We start from the raw sequence: 17,585 nt of genomic DNA on the forward strand, positions 1-17,585 counted from the left end.
TCATTGGTATATTTATTTATTTTTTCTTTGTTGTTTTTTTTGTTGAAATTGTAGTTGTTGAAGTTAACCGAAGGTTTAAGATATGGCAGGAGATCTCAGGCCCGTGTCATGCTCCTCGTGTGCGATGTGGGAGCTCAGGGACATGTCAACTGTCCCTGGCTCCCTCACGTGCAAGAAGTGTGTCCAGTTGCAGCTCCTGTCAGACCGCTTGACGGCTCTGGAGCTGCGGGTGGACTCACATTGGAGCATCCATGATGCTGAGGACGTCGTGGATAGCACATTTAGCGAGTTGGTCACACCGCAGGTGAAAGGTACTGAGGGAGATAGAAAATGGGTGACCAAAAGACAGAGCAAGAGTAGGAAGGCAGTGCAGGTGTCCTCTGCGGTCATCTCCCTGCAAAACAGATATGCCGCTTTGGATACTGTTGAGGGAGATGGCACACTAGGGGAAGGCAGCAGCAGCCAGGTTCATGGCACCGTGGCTGGCTCTGCTGCGCAGCTGGGCAGGAAGAAGAATGGCAGGGCTATAGTGATAGGGGACTCAATTGTAAGGGGAATAGACAGGCGGTTCTGCGGACGCAATCGAGACTCCAGGATGGTATGTTGCCTCTCTGGTGCAAGGGTCAAGGATGTCTCGGAGCGGCTGCAGGACATTCTGGGGGGTGGGGGGAGGGTGAACAGCCAGCTGTCGTGGTGCACATAGGCACCAACGATATAGGTAAAAAACGGGACGAGGTCCTACAAGCTGAATTTAGGGAGCTAGGAGTTAAACTAAAAAGTAAGACCTCAAAGGTAGTAATCTCAGGATTGCTGCCAGTGCCACGAGCTAGTCAGAGTAGGAATGTCAGGATAGAGAGGATGAATGCGTGGCTCAAGAGATGGTGCAAGAGGGAGGGATTCAAATTCCTGGGACATTGGAACCGGTTCTGGGGGAGGTGGGACCAGTACAAACCGGACGGTCTGCACCTGGGCAGGACTGGAACCGATGTCCTAGGGGGGGGTGTTTGCTAGAGCTGTTGGGGAGAGTTTAAACTAATGTGGCAGGGGGATGGGAACCGATGCAGGAAGTTGGAAGGTAGTAAAACAGGGACAGAAATAAAAGGCAGTAAGGGGGAAAGTGTAAGGCAGAGAAGCCATAGTCAAAAATCAAAAAGGGCGACAGTACAAGGTACAGTGACTGAGGGGAGCTCAGTGAATAGGACCAGGAATACTAAAAGAAATAAAACGGGAAGTGAAAACATTAATGGTAAGCAACGCGGCAGGTTGTTACATGAAGATATGGGTTCAACGACAAGGAAAATTAGGAGAAAGGTTAAGAGGAAATATAACTTACGAGAGATTACTGATCGAGGTGTTACGATTCAGAACAGAGGTAAAAAAGCCAACATAAGTGTACTTTACCTGAATGCTCATGGTATTCGGAATAAGGTAAATGAGTTGATGGCGCAAATCATTGTGAATGACTATGATTTAGTGACCATTACTGAAACATGGTTAAAGGATGGTCACGACTGGGAGTTAAATATCTGAGGGTATCAAACTTTTCGGAAGGACAGAGTGGATGGTAAGGGAGGTGGTGTAGCTCTGTTATTTAAGGATGACATCCGGGCAACAGTAAGGGATGACATTGGTGCTATGGAGGATAAGGTTGAATCCATTTGGGTGGAAATCAGGAATAGTAAGGCGAAAAAGTCACTGATAGGAGTAATCTATAGGCCACCAAATAGTAACATTATGGTGGGGCAGGCAATAAACAAAGAAATAACTGATGCATGTAGAAATGGTACAGCAGTTATCATGGGGGATTTTAATCTACATGTCGATTGGTTTAACCAGGTCGGTCAAGGCAGCCTTGAGGAGGAGTTTATAGAATGTATCCGCGATAGTTTCCTAGAACAGTATGTAATGGAACCTACAAGGGAACAAGTGGTCCTAGATCTGGTCCTGTGTAATGAGACAGGATTGATTCAGGAGCTCATAGTTAGGGATCCTCTCGGAAGGAGCGATCACAATATGGTGGAATTTAAAATACAGATGGAGGGTGAGAAGGTAAAATCAAGCACTAGTGTTTTGTGCTTAAACAAAGGAGATTACAATGGGATGAGAGAAGAACTAGCTAAGGTAGACTGGGAGCAAAGACTTTATGGTGAAACAGTTGAGGAACAGTGGAGAACCTTCCAAGTGATTTTTCACAGTGCTCAGCAAAAGTTTATACCAACAAAAAGGAAGGACGGTAAAAAGAGGGAAAATCGACCGTGGATATCTAAGGAAATAAGGAAGAGTATCAAATTGAAGGAAAAAACATACAAAGTAGCAAAGATCAGTGGGAGACTAGAGGACTGGGAAATCTTTAGGGGGCAACAGAAAGCTACTAAAAAAGCTATGAAGAAGAGTAAGATAGATTATGAGAGTAAACTTGCTCAGAATATAAAAACAGATAGTAAAAGTTTCTACAAATACATAAAACAAAAAAGAGTGGCTAAGGTAAATATTGGTCATTTAGAGGATGAGAAGGGAGATTTAATAATGGGAGATGAGGAAATGGCTGAGGAACTGAACAGGTTTTTTGGGTCGGTCTTCACAGTGGAAGACACAAATAACATGCCAGTAACTGATGGGAATGAGGCTATGACAGGTGAGGACCTTGAGAGGATTGTTATCACCAAGGAGGTAGTGATGGGCAAGCTAATGGGGCTAAAGGTAGACAAGTCTCCTGGACCTGATGGAATGCATCCCAGAGTGCTAAAAGAGATGGCTAGGGAAATTGCAAATGCACTAGTGATAATTTACCAAAATTCACTAGACTCTGGGGTGGTCCCGGCGGATTGGAAATTAGCAAACGTGACACCACTGTTTAAAAAAGGAGGTAGGCAGAAAGCGGGTAATTATAGGCCAGTGAGCTTAACTTCGGTAGTAGGGAAGATGCTGGAATCTATCATCAAGGAAGAAATAGCGAGGCATCTGGATGGAAATTGTCCCATTGGGCAGATGCAGCATGGGTTCATAAAGGGCAGGTCATGCCTAACTAATTTAGTGGAATTTTTTGAGGACATTAACAGTGTGGTAGATAACAGGGAGCCAATGGATGTGGTATATCTGGATTTCCAGAAAGCCTTTGACAAGGTGCCACACAAAAGATTGCTGCATAAGATAAAGATGCATGGCATTAAGGGGAAAGTAGTAGCATGGATAGACGATTGCTTAATTAATAGAAAGCAAAGAGTGGGGATTAATGGGTGTTTCTCTGGTTGGCAATCAGTAGCTAGTGGTGTCCCTCAGGGATCAGTGTTGGGCCCACAACTGTTCACAATTTACATAGATGATTTGGAGTTGGGGACCAAGGGCAATGTGTCCAAGTTTGCAGACGACACTAAGATAAGTGGTAAAGCAAAAAGTGCAGAGGATACTGGAAGTCTGCAGAGGGATTTGGATAGGCTAAGTGAATGGGCTAGGGTCTGGCAGATGGAATACAAAGTTGACAAATGTGAGGTTATCCATTTTGGTAGGAATAACAGCAAAAGGGATTATTATTTAAATGATAAAATATTAAAACATGCTGCTGTGCAGAGAGACCTGGGTGTGCTAGTGCATGAGTCGCAAAAAGTTGGTTTACAGTTGCAACAGGTGATTAAGAAGGCAAATGGAATTTTGTCCTTCATTGCTAGAGGGATGGAGTTTAAGACTAGGGAGGTTCTTCTGCAATTGTATAAGGTGTTAGTGAGGCCACACCTGGAGCATTGCGTTCAGTTTTGGTCTCCTTACTTGAGAAAGGACGTACTGGCACTGGGGGGTGTGCAGAGGAGATTCACTAGGTTAATCCCAGAGCTGAAGGGGTTGGATTAAGAGGAGAGGTTGAGTAGACTGGGACTGTACTCGTTGGAATTTAGAAGTATGAGGGGGGGGATCTTATAGAAACATATAAGATTATGAAGGGAATAGACAGGATAGATGCGGGCAGGTTGTTTCCACTGGCGGGTGAAAGCAGAACTAGGGGGCATTGCCTCAAAATAAGGGGAAGTAGATTTAGGACTGAGTTTAGGAGGAACTTCTTCACCCAAAGAGTTGTGAATCTATGGAATTCCTTGCCCAGTGAAGCAGTAGAGGCTACTTCATTAAATGTTTTTAAGATAAAGATAGATAGTTTTTTGAAGAATAAAGGGATTAAGGGTTATGGTGTTCAGGCCAGAAAGTGGAGCTGAGTCCACAAAAGATCAGCCATGATCTCATTGAATGGTGGAGCAGGCTCGAGGGGCCAGATGGCCTACTCCTGCTCCTAGTTCTTATGTTCCTATGTTGTTCTTATGTCCCAATTTGCCACTTTCTATATCTTTCCGACCATAAGTCTCTAATCTAAATGTCCATATATTGAATTAAACTATCTATCTAAACTAGAAGGTGTATGCGTATATATGTGTAAATTGGGTGTAGTTATACCATGAAATCAGTGAGATGACTTTATATGATGCTTTCTTTTCACTTTCGCATTGTAACTTATGGTGCTCACTCGAGGTCACAAAACCTACTTCATTAAGTTATGTACAGTATAATGTATAGATCTTTCATTCTGGATCCCATTGACATGCAAGTTCTTGTGGCCAGCTTGCATTTCTGTAGGGAAAGTGAAAACATGTGTTCAACCTCTGTTGTACTTTTGAAAGTATATTTAAACATCTTTCTGCTCTGTTAACATCCTGATTATGAAAGGTAGCCTTTAGTAGGCTCTCTTTATTCACTTGGTCTGTCTATTTTAACTCAATGTCCTTCTTCACCATTCCCTGTTTCTTTCTGTATCCTTACATTGGATTGGGAATGAAACAGACCATTGGGTCCGACATTCAGGAGATGCCAGCTGCCTCTTTGATCTTGCTGCATCATTATCAATTTGTTTTTTGAACTATTCATGCCACAAAAATATTACTCCCTGAAGGTTGAAAGAAAACATCCAATTCAGTGCCCACTGCCATTGCTCCAACATTTTCGAAATCAATGTTTCCTCTTGAAATATGTTCCTGTTATGACTCCTCTATACTCACCCGAGTTGTGCTATTCTACAACAATCTTAGTGGCAGGAGCAATCTCAGTGACTGTAATACAGCAAACCCGATCTCATGATTGATTTTGTGTTAACAATCCATAAGATGTGGGGGTTTCTGATAATGTCAGCATTTATTATCCATTCCTAATTGCCGTTAAGAAGGTGATGGGGTAGGCTGCCTTCTTGAACCACAGCAGTGCACATGGTGAAAGCATTCCCACAATGTTGCATGCAGATATGGACTGATTCATTGCCTGATGAATTACAAATGGGCTGGACACAGTACAATCAACAGCAATCATCCCCACTTATGACCTTATGATGGAGAGAAGGTCTTCAATGAAGTAGCTGAAGATGATTGGGTCTGGGACACTACTCTGAGGAACTCCTGTAGCAGTCTCCTGAAGCTGAGATGATTGGCCTCCAATAACCTTTATGCTGGGTATTTTTCCAGCCACTGAAGAGTTTTACTCCTGATTCTCAATGACTTCAGTTTTATGAGGGCTCTTTGATGCCACCTTCTTTTCACAGTAACTTCATTGAAGCCTGCTTGTGACAATAAACGATTATTATTATTATTATTCAACCAAATCCTGTTTTGGTATCAAGATCAGTCACTCTCACCTCGCCTCTAATGATCAATTCCTTTGTCCATGTTTGGACCAAACTGTAGCAAGGTTTAGGGCTGCACAGTCCTGTCTGAAACAAACTGAACATCAGTGAGCAGATTATTGCTGAATAAGTACCACTTGTTAACTCTGTCAATTTGACCTTCCATCATTTTGCTGATGATCGATAGTAGACAGTAATTAGCCATAGTAGATTTGTTCTGCTTCTTGTGGACAGGACTGTCATTAGAAATTTTCCACATTGTTGAGTAAATTCCAGTGTTGTAACTGTACTGGAACAGCTTACCTCAGGCTGCTCCAAGTTGTGGAGCTTAGAAGTCTTTAGCATTACAGCCAGAATGCCATTGAGAGCCATAGTCTTTGCTGGATTGGTTTATGATATTGCATTGTAATACATGCAGTTTAACATACTGATTAAAATACTGCTGAATATGTAAATAGTTTGGTATACATCATCACAGGAAGTGAAGCAAGTCAACATTTGATACAGTAGTTGAATCAGTATTGATCAGCTGGTAACATGTGTGTGAAGATCTCTCTTGGAGTCCTGTTATTCTGCAATAAAGAACCCTTCATTTTGATTACCAATCATTGTGATAGTGTCCAGTGAGTTTGTATTAAGAGCCACGAACACAACAGTATCCTAAGCCTTCAGCCATTCCTTGACATCAAATTGAGTGAATTGAATTGGCTGAAGAGTAGCATCCATGACACAGGAGACCTCTGGAGACTAAGATGGATTATCCACGGCACTTCTGGCTGAAGATGACTATGGGATCACTTAGTTCTGTCTGTTGCATGCTGTTCTGTATTGTCGTTTCACTCGGTTGGTGCCTCATTTTTAGGTATGTCTGGTGATGCCCTGCATTCTCTGCATCACTCCTCATTTAGCCAGTCTTCGTCTATTGGCTTTAAGGTAATAATAGTGAGATATAGGATATGAGGTTACAGATTGTGGTAAATACAATTTTTCTGCTACTGATGGTCTCATTGTTGCTGAATTTTGTGCTTCTAGATCTATTCTGAATCTAACCCATTTAGCCACCCAGTATGATGAAGGGTATACTTAATTTGAAAACAGGACTTTGTCACTACAAGAACTCTGTGATGGTCACTTAGGACTTGGCCAGTTCGATCAGAAGTGATGCTAATTTTAGTGGTGAACAGTTAAGTCTCCCACCCAGAATACGTTGTGTCCTTCCTGTCCTCTGTGCTTTTTCCAAGTAGATCAGAACTGATTCATCAGCTGAGATAGGCAGAGTGGATAACCAGCAGGACGTCTCCTTGCCCATGTTTAACCTGATGCCATGAGACTTCATGGATCTGGAGTCAAATTTGGGGTCTCGAAGGGCCACTCCCTCGCAACTGTCTACCTCGGTGCCTCTGCTGAGTCTATCCTACCGATAAGACAAAACACCCCAAGGGATGGTGATGAAAGAGTCTTGAACATTGGTTAATAGGTAATTATAACATTATCAAGCTGTCACTAGACTAACCTGTGGGATAGAACATAGAACATTACAGCGCAGTACAGGCCCTTCAGCTCTCGATGTTACGCCGACCTGTGAAACCACTCTAAAGCCCATCTACACTATTCCCTTATCGTCCATATGTCTATCCAATGACCATTTGAATGCCCTTAGTGTTGGTGAGTCCACTACTGTTGCAGGCAGGGCATTCCATGCCCTTACTACTCTCTGAGTAAAGAACCTACCTCTGACATCTGGCCTATATCTATCTCCCCTCAATTTAAAGCTATGTCCCCTCGTGCTAGACATCACCATCCGAGGAAAAAGGCTCTCACTGTCCACCCTATCCAATCCTCTGATCATCTTGTATGCCTCAATTAAGTCACCTCTTAACCTTATTCTCTCTAACGAAAACAGTCTCAAGTACCTCAGCCTTTCCTCATAAGATCTTTCCTCCATACCAGGCAACATTCTGGTAAATCTCCTTTGCACCCTTTCCAATGCTTCCACATCCTTCCTATAATGCGGCGACCAGAATTGCACGCAATACTCCAAATGCGGCCGCACCAGGGTTTTGTACAGCTGCAACATGACCTCATGGCTCCGAAACTCAATCCCTCTACTAATAAAAGCTAACACACCGTACGCCTTCTTAACAACCCTCTCAACCTGGGTGGCAACTTTCAGGGATCTATGTACACGGACACCGAGATCTCTCTGCTCATCCACACTGCTAAGAATCTTACCCTTAGCCCAGTACTCAGTCTTCCTGTTATTCCTTCCAAAATGAATCACCTCACACTTTTCTGCATTAAACTCCATTTGCCACCTCTCAGCCCAGCGCTGCAGCTTATCTATGTCCCTTTGTAACTTGTAACATCCTTCCGCACTGTCCACAACGCCACCGACTTTAGTGTCATCTGCAAATTTACTCACCCATCCTTCTACGCCCTCCTCCAGGTCATTTATAAAAATGACACACAGCAGTGGCCCCAAAACAGATCCTTGTGGCACACCACTAGTAACTGGACTCCAGTCTGAACATTTCCCATCAACCACCACCCTTTGTCTTCTTCCAGCTAGCCAATTTCTGATACAAACTGCTAAATCTCCCTGAATCCCATGCTTCCGTATTTTCTGCAGTAGCCTACCGTGGGGAACCTTATCAAACGCTTTACTGATATCCATATACACCCTCATCCACCTGTTTGGTCACCTTCTCAAAGAACTCAATAAGGTTTGTGAGGCACGACCTACCCTTCACAAAACCGTGTTGACTATCTCTAATCAAATTATTCCTTTCCAGATGATTATACACCCTATCTCTTATAGACCTTTCCAAGATTTTGCCCACAACAGAAGTAAGGCTCACTGGTCTATAGTTACCGGGGTTGTCTCTACTCCCCTTCTTGAACAAGGGGACAACATTTGCTATCCTCCAGTCTTCTGGCACTATTCCTGTAGACAAAGATGACTTAAAGCTCAAAGCCAAAGGCTCAGCAATCTCCTCCCTAGCTTCCCAGAGAATCCTAGGATAAATCCCATCCGGCCCAGGGGACTTATCTATTTTCACACTTTCCAGAATTGCTAACACCTCCTCCTTATGAACCTCAAGCCCTTCTAGTCTAGTAGCCTGAATCTCAGTATTCTCCTCAACAACATTGTCTTTTTCCTGTGTGAATACTGACGAAAAATATTAATTTAGCACCTCTCCTAGTGGGCTAGCTCTCCTAATTTTGGCATGAGTCCCGAGATATTAATGAAGACAACGTACAAGGTTGAATGTGCCTTTGTGTGTCCAGTGCCTAGTTCAATGCCAGATGATCCATTCAGTTTTATTATGATACATTTTCATCGTGGTTTGATACAACTAAATGGCTTGCTAGGCTATTTCAGCAGGCTTTTAAGAGTCAATGACATTACTGTGGGTCTGGAGCCACATGTAGGCCAAATCGGGTAAGGACACCAAATTTCCATCACTAAAGGACATTAGATTTTTAAAAAGTTTTTAAATTGATGTTTTAATCTATTATAACAATGAAGAAACCATTACATAGTGCAACAATTCCCATACATAAATCAGAAAAAACAAGCAGATGAACGCCAACAGCTATAATACTACCCAGAATAATCACCCCCCCCCTTACCACCCCCTCTCTCTTACCCTCCACTAACAGCTAACAGTGGCCAGCCCTTTAAAGTGCAAAATAAACACCCACCATCCACGATAGAACCCGTCAATCAACTCTCTTATTGTAAATTTGACTTTCTCAAGGTACAAGAATTCTATTAGATCATTTAGCCACGTAGCGGAACTAGGTGGTGTTGGCGGCCTCCAGCTCAGCAGTATTTGTCGCGTGCCAACAATGATGGAAATGATAGAGCATCGGCCGCTGTCCTCAGTTCTGGTTGATCTGACACTCCAAAAATAGTGACGAATGGGCAGGATTCTAAGTCGAGCTTTGGGACTGCCGATATGGTGCCGAAAAAAGGACCTCCAGTAGCCCACCAATTTGGGGTAGAACCAGAACATGTGTGTATGGTGAGCAGGCCTTCGTGAGCACCGCTCACATTTATCCTCAACCTCCTCTAAGAATCTACTTGACCTGCCCCCAATGAGGTGTATCCTAAACCCAATCTTAAGTTGTAGCAGACTTAGCCTCACGCAGGATGATGAAGCATTTACCCTATGGAGGGACTCACTCCATATCTCTTCCTCTAAACTGTGCCCTAGCCCCTCCTCCAACATGGCCTTTACCTCATCTGCTAAAACCTGCACTTCTCCTATAATCCGCTTATAAATCCCAGAGGTACTGCCCTCTACTGACCCCATACATGAGAGGATCCTTTCCAGCAGGTGGACGATGGCGCCTCAAGAAAGGTCGGAAACACTCGTTTGACAAAGTCTCGCACCTGAAAATATCTAAACCTGTCCACTCTCCTAAGCTCTGCCTTTTCCTTCAGTTCCTCTCAACTCGCAAATCATCCGTCCAAGAATGAATCCTTCACCCTCTCTAGTCTGTTATACTTACATCGCCGAAATACAGCCTCCAATTTCGCTGGCTCAAATAAATTACTCCTATAGATTGAGGCCCATATAGATATCGCCCTCAGCTTGAAATGCTGATGAAATTGGAGCCATATTTTTAACATGGCAATTATCACGAAATTCCCAGAATATTTTTCCGGTGAAAAAGACAATGGTGCTGTGACCAGGACTTCCAGATCTGTTCCTCTACATGACCCAGACTCCATCTGTACCCAAACCACCCTAGCACTTTCTCTGCATTGGCTGCCCAGTAATAATATAGCAAATCTTGCAGCACCAACCTTCCCACCTGCCTCTTTTTCTGTAGGACCCCTATCCGGATGTGAGGTGTTCATCCTGCCCATATTAAGCCCATTATGAGCCGCTCCACTTCTCGGAAAAAAGACTTCAGCAGAAAAACTGGAAGGCATTGAAACAAGAACACAAACCACGTCTAAATGTTCATCTTAATAGACTGAATACAACCCGCCAGCGATAGTGGAAGGATGTCCATCTTTGGAAGTCCGCTCTGATTCTGTTTACCAGTCTTGTGAAATTCAATTTGCGGAATCATGCCAAGTCTCGGGCCACCTGCACCCCTAAATAGCAAAAAATGGTCACCGCCAGACAAAATTGGACTCCCCTTAACCCCACACCTCTCCTCGGAAGACTAACTACAAAATACTCACTCTTCCCAACATTAGATTTATATACTGAAAAGGATCCAAAATACTGGAATACTTATACCTATCTCTGAATTCCAAACATACAGTAGTAGGTCGTCTGCATAGAAGGATAACTTGTGCTCTATTCCACCCCTCACAATTCCTTTCCACTTCTTCAAGGACCTCAAAGCTATTGCTAATGGTTTGATCGCTAGTGCGAACAACTGTAGGGACGTAGGGCATCCCTGTCTCATTCCCCTGTGCAGTCTAAACAACCCCAAATTCATATTGTTCATTTGAACGCTAGCAGTCGGTGTTTCATACAATGTCCAGACCCATGACACAAACCCAGGGCCGACCCCAAACGTTTCCAGAACCGCGAATAGATACTTCCATCTCCGGTTAACGTCTCTCTGCTGGTCCAAGAACTAACTTAAGTAGCCGTCTTACATTAGAAGACAGTTTCCTGCCCCTTACAAACCCCCTCTGATCTTTCCCTACTATCTCCAGGAGGCAGGGTTCCAGCCTTAGCGCTAGGACTTTAGCCAACAATTTTGCGCCTACGTTAAGCAGAGAGAATGGGCGGTGTGACCCACATTCTGTGGGATCCTTCTCCTTCTTCAGAAGGAGGGAGATAGATGCTCCTCTCTTAAGCCTCCGGAAGGGAACCCCACACCAATAAGTCATTAAACATCCTCGGAACCAAAGGGGTCAGATGATCCATAAACATCTTGTAAAAGTAAACCAGGGGCCCATCAGGCGCCAGCTTCTTCCCTGCCTGCATCTTACCCAAAGCCCTGCGCACCTCCTCCAGCTCCAGAGGTGTATGTAATGTTTCCTGCAACTCATCCTCCCACCTGAGGGAACTCCCGGTCCTCCAAACACCCAGTCATCTCCTGCTCATCTTCTGGCGGTTCCAATCTGTAAAGTCCCTCATAAAAGAAGTGAAACACCTCATTAACTTTATCTGGGGTAGAGACCAACCTACCCCCCCAAATACCATATCTGCAAAGTCTCCCTGGCAGCCTCTTGCCGTCTTAACTGATGAGCAAACAGTCGGCTGCTCTTCTCCCCATACATATAATCTCTCTTACCCATCGCAGCTGTCTCACCACCCAGTTCGTAGACAGTAGGTCAAACTGCATTTGCAACTTCTTCCTACATACTAAAACCTCTGGCGTTGGATCATTCACATATTTTCTATCCACCCCTAAACTTTTGTCTACTACCTCCTGACAGTCTCATCTGTTCACCCTCTCCAAGTGCGACTTATATGTGATGACCTCTCCCCTAATTACCGCTTTTAATGCCTCCCACACAGTAGACAGTGAGACCATCCAATTTTCATTCAGTTCGATGTAGTTCTTAAAGGTCCCTGAAATTTTCGCGCAAAACCCGAGATGATAACAGATCAACGTCCAGCCTCCAACCTCCGCGCTATGTTCGACCCCCTTCAAATGTTAAATCCCCTAATGTAATTAGGGGAGAGGTCATCACATATAAGTCACACTTGGAGAGGGTGAACATATGGGACTGTCAGGAGGTAGTAGACAAAAGTTTAGGGGTGGATAGAGAATATGTGAATGACCCCTCCACCCCGGTCAGCCACTACTACTCCTGCCTGAAATCGAACCTTCGTGCTCATGAGAATCGCCACCCCCATGCCCTACTATCCATTAAATCATGAGTGAAAAATGTGGTTCGCCCAGGCCTTCTGCAACCTGACCTGATCCTTGAGGCACGATCAATTTGACTGGAGATGAAGTTGAATCCAAACTGAGGCTTTATTAGTATCAGATGTGTGGCCTCCTACAGCAGCTGGCGAAATGGCTGCGAGCTGGAGGCCACGCTAATTTATCACCCGCCTCCTGGGCGGAGCTAGCATGCAGGGGCCACAGGTGAATCTGTAGTGCAGGTTCTACCGTACAACCTCTAATTTCGGAACATAGTGGTTTACCACATTCACCCCCTGTTAAAATTGAGTCCGGCGGGGGTGGTGGATAACTATATACAATTAGAAATTTTTATATTTACAGAGCAGCAAAAAAGATTTCTCTGGTCATCCGGCGGGCCGGTCAGAGGTTCAGCCGGTCCGGTGCCTTGATGGTTTTTTGAAATCGACGAAGTGGTGACGACGATGTTGGCGCTGTCGTGGTCGAAGTTCACTCCGGGAGCGTGCCAAAATCCTCTTCATCAACGGGGATGGGCAGGTGGAGGACTGACGGTCCTGGGGGGGTGATGGGGGTGGCGGGGGAGGGGAGGGTAGGGCCGGGGGTGGTGTGGGATGGAACCTGCTGGCGCCAGGTCCCTGAGGGAGACGCTATCCTGGCGGCCGCCGGGGAACGCCACGTAGGCGTACTGGGGGTCTGCGTGGAGCAGGTGTATCCTTTCCACCAATGGATTCGCCCTGTGGAGCCACACATGTTTACGGAGAAGCACGGTTCCCGGAGCTGTAAGCCAAGTTGGGAGCAATACCCCAGATGTGGACTTCCTGGGGAAGGCAAAAAAACATTCATGTTGTGTACTGTTAGTGGCAGTGCAGAGTAACGAGCAAATGGAATGTAGTGCATCAGGGGGGACATCTTGCCAGTGGGAGGCCGGGAGATTTCTGGACTGTAGGGCCAGCTGGATGGCCCTCCATACTGTCCCATTCTCCCTTTCTACCTGTGCGTTTCCCCGGGGGTTGTAGCTTGTCGTTCTGCTGGAGGCGATACCCCTGCTGAGCAGGAACTGACGTAGCTCATCACTCATGAATGAGGATCCCCTGTCACTGTGGATGTAGGCGGGGAAGCCGAACAGAGTGAAGATAGAATTAAGGGCTTTAATGACGGTGGCAGACGTCATGTCGGGGCATGGGATGGCAAAGGGAAACCGGGAGTATTCATCGATCACACTGAGGAAATATGTGTGTCGATCGGAGGAGGGGAGGGGCCTTTGAAATCCACGCTGAGGCGTTCAAAGGGGCGGGAGGCCTTCACCAGGCGCACGCGGTCCGGCCGGTAGAAGTGCGGCTTGCACTCCGCACAGACCTGGCAATCCTTGGTGATTGTCCCTACTTCCTCGACGGAGTAGGGCAAATTTTGTGCCTTAATGAAATGGTACAACCGAGTGACCCCTGGGTGACAAAGGCTGTCGTGCAGAGTCCGGAGTCGGTCTACTTGTGCGCTGGCACATGTACCTCGGGATAGGGTGTCTGGGGGCTCGTTGAGTTTGCCAGGGCGATACTTAAGATCTTATCATTTTTGATCTTACCCCACTGTGTGTTGTTGAACATGAAGGCTACTGACCATTGGTCAGTGAGGCGAGTGAATCTCCTGCCGGCCAGGTAATGCCTTCAATGTCACACAGCCTCAACGATAGCGTGGGCCTCTTTTTCGACGGATGAGTGCCGAATTTCAGAGGCATGGAGGGTGCGGGAAAAGAATGCCACGGGCCTGCCTGCCTGGTTGAGGGTGGCAGCAAGGGCGATGTCCAATGCGTCGCTTTCTACTTGGAAAGGAAGTGTTTTGTCTACAACATGCATTCCAGCTTTGGCAATATCAGCTCTGATCCGGGCGAAAGCCTGTTGGGCCTCGGCCATCAGGGGGAAATGAGTGGACTGTATGAGTGGGCAGGCCTTGCCCGCATAGTTTGGGACCCACTGCGCGTAATATGAGAAGAACCCCAGTCAACGTTTGAGGGGCTTGGGGCAGTGGGGGAGGGGGAGCTCCATGAGGGGGTGCATGCGGCCGGGATCGGGCCCCAGAACTCCGTTCTGGACCACGTAGCCGAGGATGGCTAAGCAGTTTGTGCGGAACACACACTTCTCCTTACACGTGAGGTTGAGGAGAGTGGCGGTGCGGAGAAATTTAGCGTGGTTAGCGGCATGGTCCTGCTGGTCATGGCCGCAGATGGTCACATTGTCTAGGTACGGAAACGTGGCGGTCGACCATTCGGTCCATCTCCCTTTGGAAGACCGAAACCCCGTTGGTGACGCCGAAGGGGACCCTAAGGAAGTGATATAGACGGCCATCTGCCTCGAAGGTGGTGTATGGACGGTCCGATTTACGGATGGGGAGCTGGTGGTAAGCGGATTTCAGGTCCACCGTTGAGAAGACCCGGGACTGTACAATCTGGTTAACCATGTCAGATATGTGTGGGAGGGGGTACGTGTCGAGCTGCGTGTACCTGTTGATGGCCTGGCTGTAGTCCACGACCATTTGTTTTTTCTCCCCAGACTTAACCACTACCACTTGAGCTCTCCAGGGACTGTTGCTGACCTCGATGACGCCTTCCCGAAGCAACCGCTGGACCTCGGACCTGATGAAGGCCTTATCCTAGGTGCTGATACCGTCTGCTCCTGGTGGCAACGGGTTTGCAATCTGGAGTTAGATTGGCAAAGAGACCCTTTAGGGTCGCGAGACCACACACAGTGAGGGATAGTAAGGGCCCGCCGAATTTAAGGGTCAGGCTCTGGAGGTTGCACTGGAAGTCCAGGCCAAGGATAAATGCAGCGCAGAGGTTAGGGAGGATGTAGAGGCGAAAGCCGTGGAACTCTATGCCTTGGACTGTGAGCGTGACCGTGCAGTACCCCCAGATTGCTACGCGATGGGATCCGGAGGCCAGGGAGATACTTTGATTGGTAGGGTGTACCTTAAGGGAGCAGCGCCTTACCGTATTTGGGTGTACAGAGCTCTCGGTGATCCCGGAGTCCAGTAGGCAGGAGGTCACATGGCCGTTGACTTTCACGCTGGTGGATGCGTTTGTCAGATTATGTGATTGGGACTGGTCGATTGCCATGGAGGCGAGCCGTGGTTGATCGTCGGGTAGTGAGGCGGCCGTTGAGTTGAGGTCCTGGAACGCCGTTGGTGTCCATGTGCTGCGGGGTGGACAAGATGGCGGCGCCCAGAGGTCCTGGGGATTACAAAATGGCGGCGCCCATGGAACACACGTTGCGGGGGTGGACCAAAATGGCGGCGCCCATGAAACGCAGGTGTTGTGCAGGGAAGATGGCGGCGCCCACTGGTCGCACATGGCCTGGGGAGGGGAGGAGGATGGCGGCACCCATTGTCCGTGACCGGGGGGGGGGGGGTGAGGGCGACCGCGGCCGCTGAGTGGGCCTGGCACACCGCAGCGAAGTGGCTCTTCTTCCCGCAGGCCTCACAAAGGGCAGCGCGGGCCAGTCAGCGTTGGTGGGGGTGTTTTTGCTGGCCGCAAAAATAGCATCAGGGCCCCCCCGGAGATCACTGGCTGGAGTGTAGCGCAGGCGTATTGGGGGGGGGGGGGGGTACCGCCCCCGCTGGGGCGGCTGCGTGTGGGGCCCATGAAGCGTAGGAGTGGGCCGCGCGGTTGGGGGCGTAGGACTGGACATTGCGCAGGGCGACCGTCATTGAGAGCGCTAGTGTTTTAGTCTCTGCGAGGTCGCGCGTGGCCCCTTCTAGGAGCCGCTGCCTGATAACATCAGACCCAATCCCAGTCACAAAAGCGTCCCGCATAAGGAGATCTGAGTGCTCCTTAGCTGTAACGTCCTGGCAGTCACAGTCCTGAACTAGTGAGATCAGGGCCCTCCAGAAGTCCTTGATTGACTCACCAGGTAGTTGAGTACGCGTTGTGAGCGCGTGTCCGGCAAAGAGCGTGTTCGTCTTCTGTTCATAATTTTCTTTGAGTCGAGTCATGGCATCAGCGTAATTGGGCGCATCCTGGATCAGCGGGAAGACTTTGGAGCTGAGTCTGGAGTACAATATTTGGATCTTCTGAGCCTCTGGAACAGGGGTCAGCGCCGCATTGATATCCGCTTCAAAACAAGCTAGCCAGTGCTGGAAGTCCTTTCTGGCGTCGCTTGCCTGTGGATCCAGCTGCAGGCAATCTGGTTTAATCCGGAGGTCCATCTTCTGAATCTGATACTAATAAATTGAGGCACGATCAATTTGACTGGAGACGAAGTTGAATCCAAACTGAGGCTTTATTAGTATCAGATGTGTGGCCTCCCACAGCAGCTGGCGAAATGGCTGTGAGCTGGAGGCCACGCATATTTATAACCCGCCTCCTGGGCAGAGCTAGCATGCAGGGGCCACAGGTGAACCTGTAGTGCAGGTTCTACCGTACAACCTCTAATATGAGAACACAGTGGTTTACCACAATCCTGAACCCGCAGATGGGTTTCTTGTAGGAACACCACATCGGCCCGGCCCCGTCTTTTTAATGGGAAAAAAAACCTTGTTCTCTTTACAGGTTCCCCCCAGGCCCCGCACATTCCAAGTAATCAATCTCACTGGGGATTTCACCCCGCTCCAAGTCAGCCATTTACACTGTTGTGCAACGTCCCTACCCAAATTCCTGGGTCTTAGGCCCATCTAAGATGGTCACATTCTCACCCCCAGGGTGTAATAAAGAGAAGTCTCTGATCACTGTTTGTTCCCCCCTCCAGGCTCACCAACTGCCTGGCACTATAACCACCCCATCCTCCCCATTGCACAAATACAAAACTGTAGCTAGGCCTATTGGAATTTGGGAGTGATAAATAGGTCAACAACTAGACAGTTAAATTGTAGTAAAGGGGAAAGATTTAGTGAACAAAAAATCTTACTTAATAAACTAGGGAGCAATAGCTATGGACAAATAACATTCAAAAACCCAGAATTAATTTGTCTCATGTAGTTCTCCTTCAGATTTTTTAATCTTGTGTAGTCTCTTCACCCTCCGTACCCTGTTTAGACTTCTTGTATTCTCAGATCCTAAATATAGGTAGTCCTCCTTTTGGATCAGTCTTCTCTGCTACAA

This window comes from Scyliorhinus torazame, chromosome 11 (assembly GCF_047496885.1).
Source record: "Scyliorhinus torazame isolate Kashiwa2021f chromosome 11, sScyTor2.1, whole genome shotgun sequence".
NCBI classification, from domain to species: Eukaryota; Metazoa; Chordata; class Chondrichthyes; order Carcharhiniformes; family Scyliorhinidae; genus Scyliorhinus; species Scyliorhinus torazame.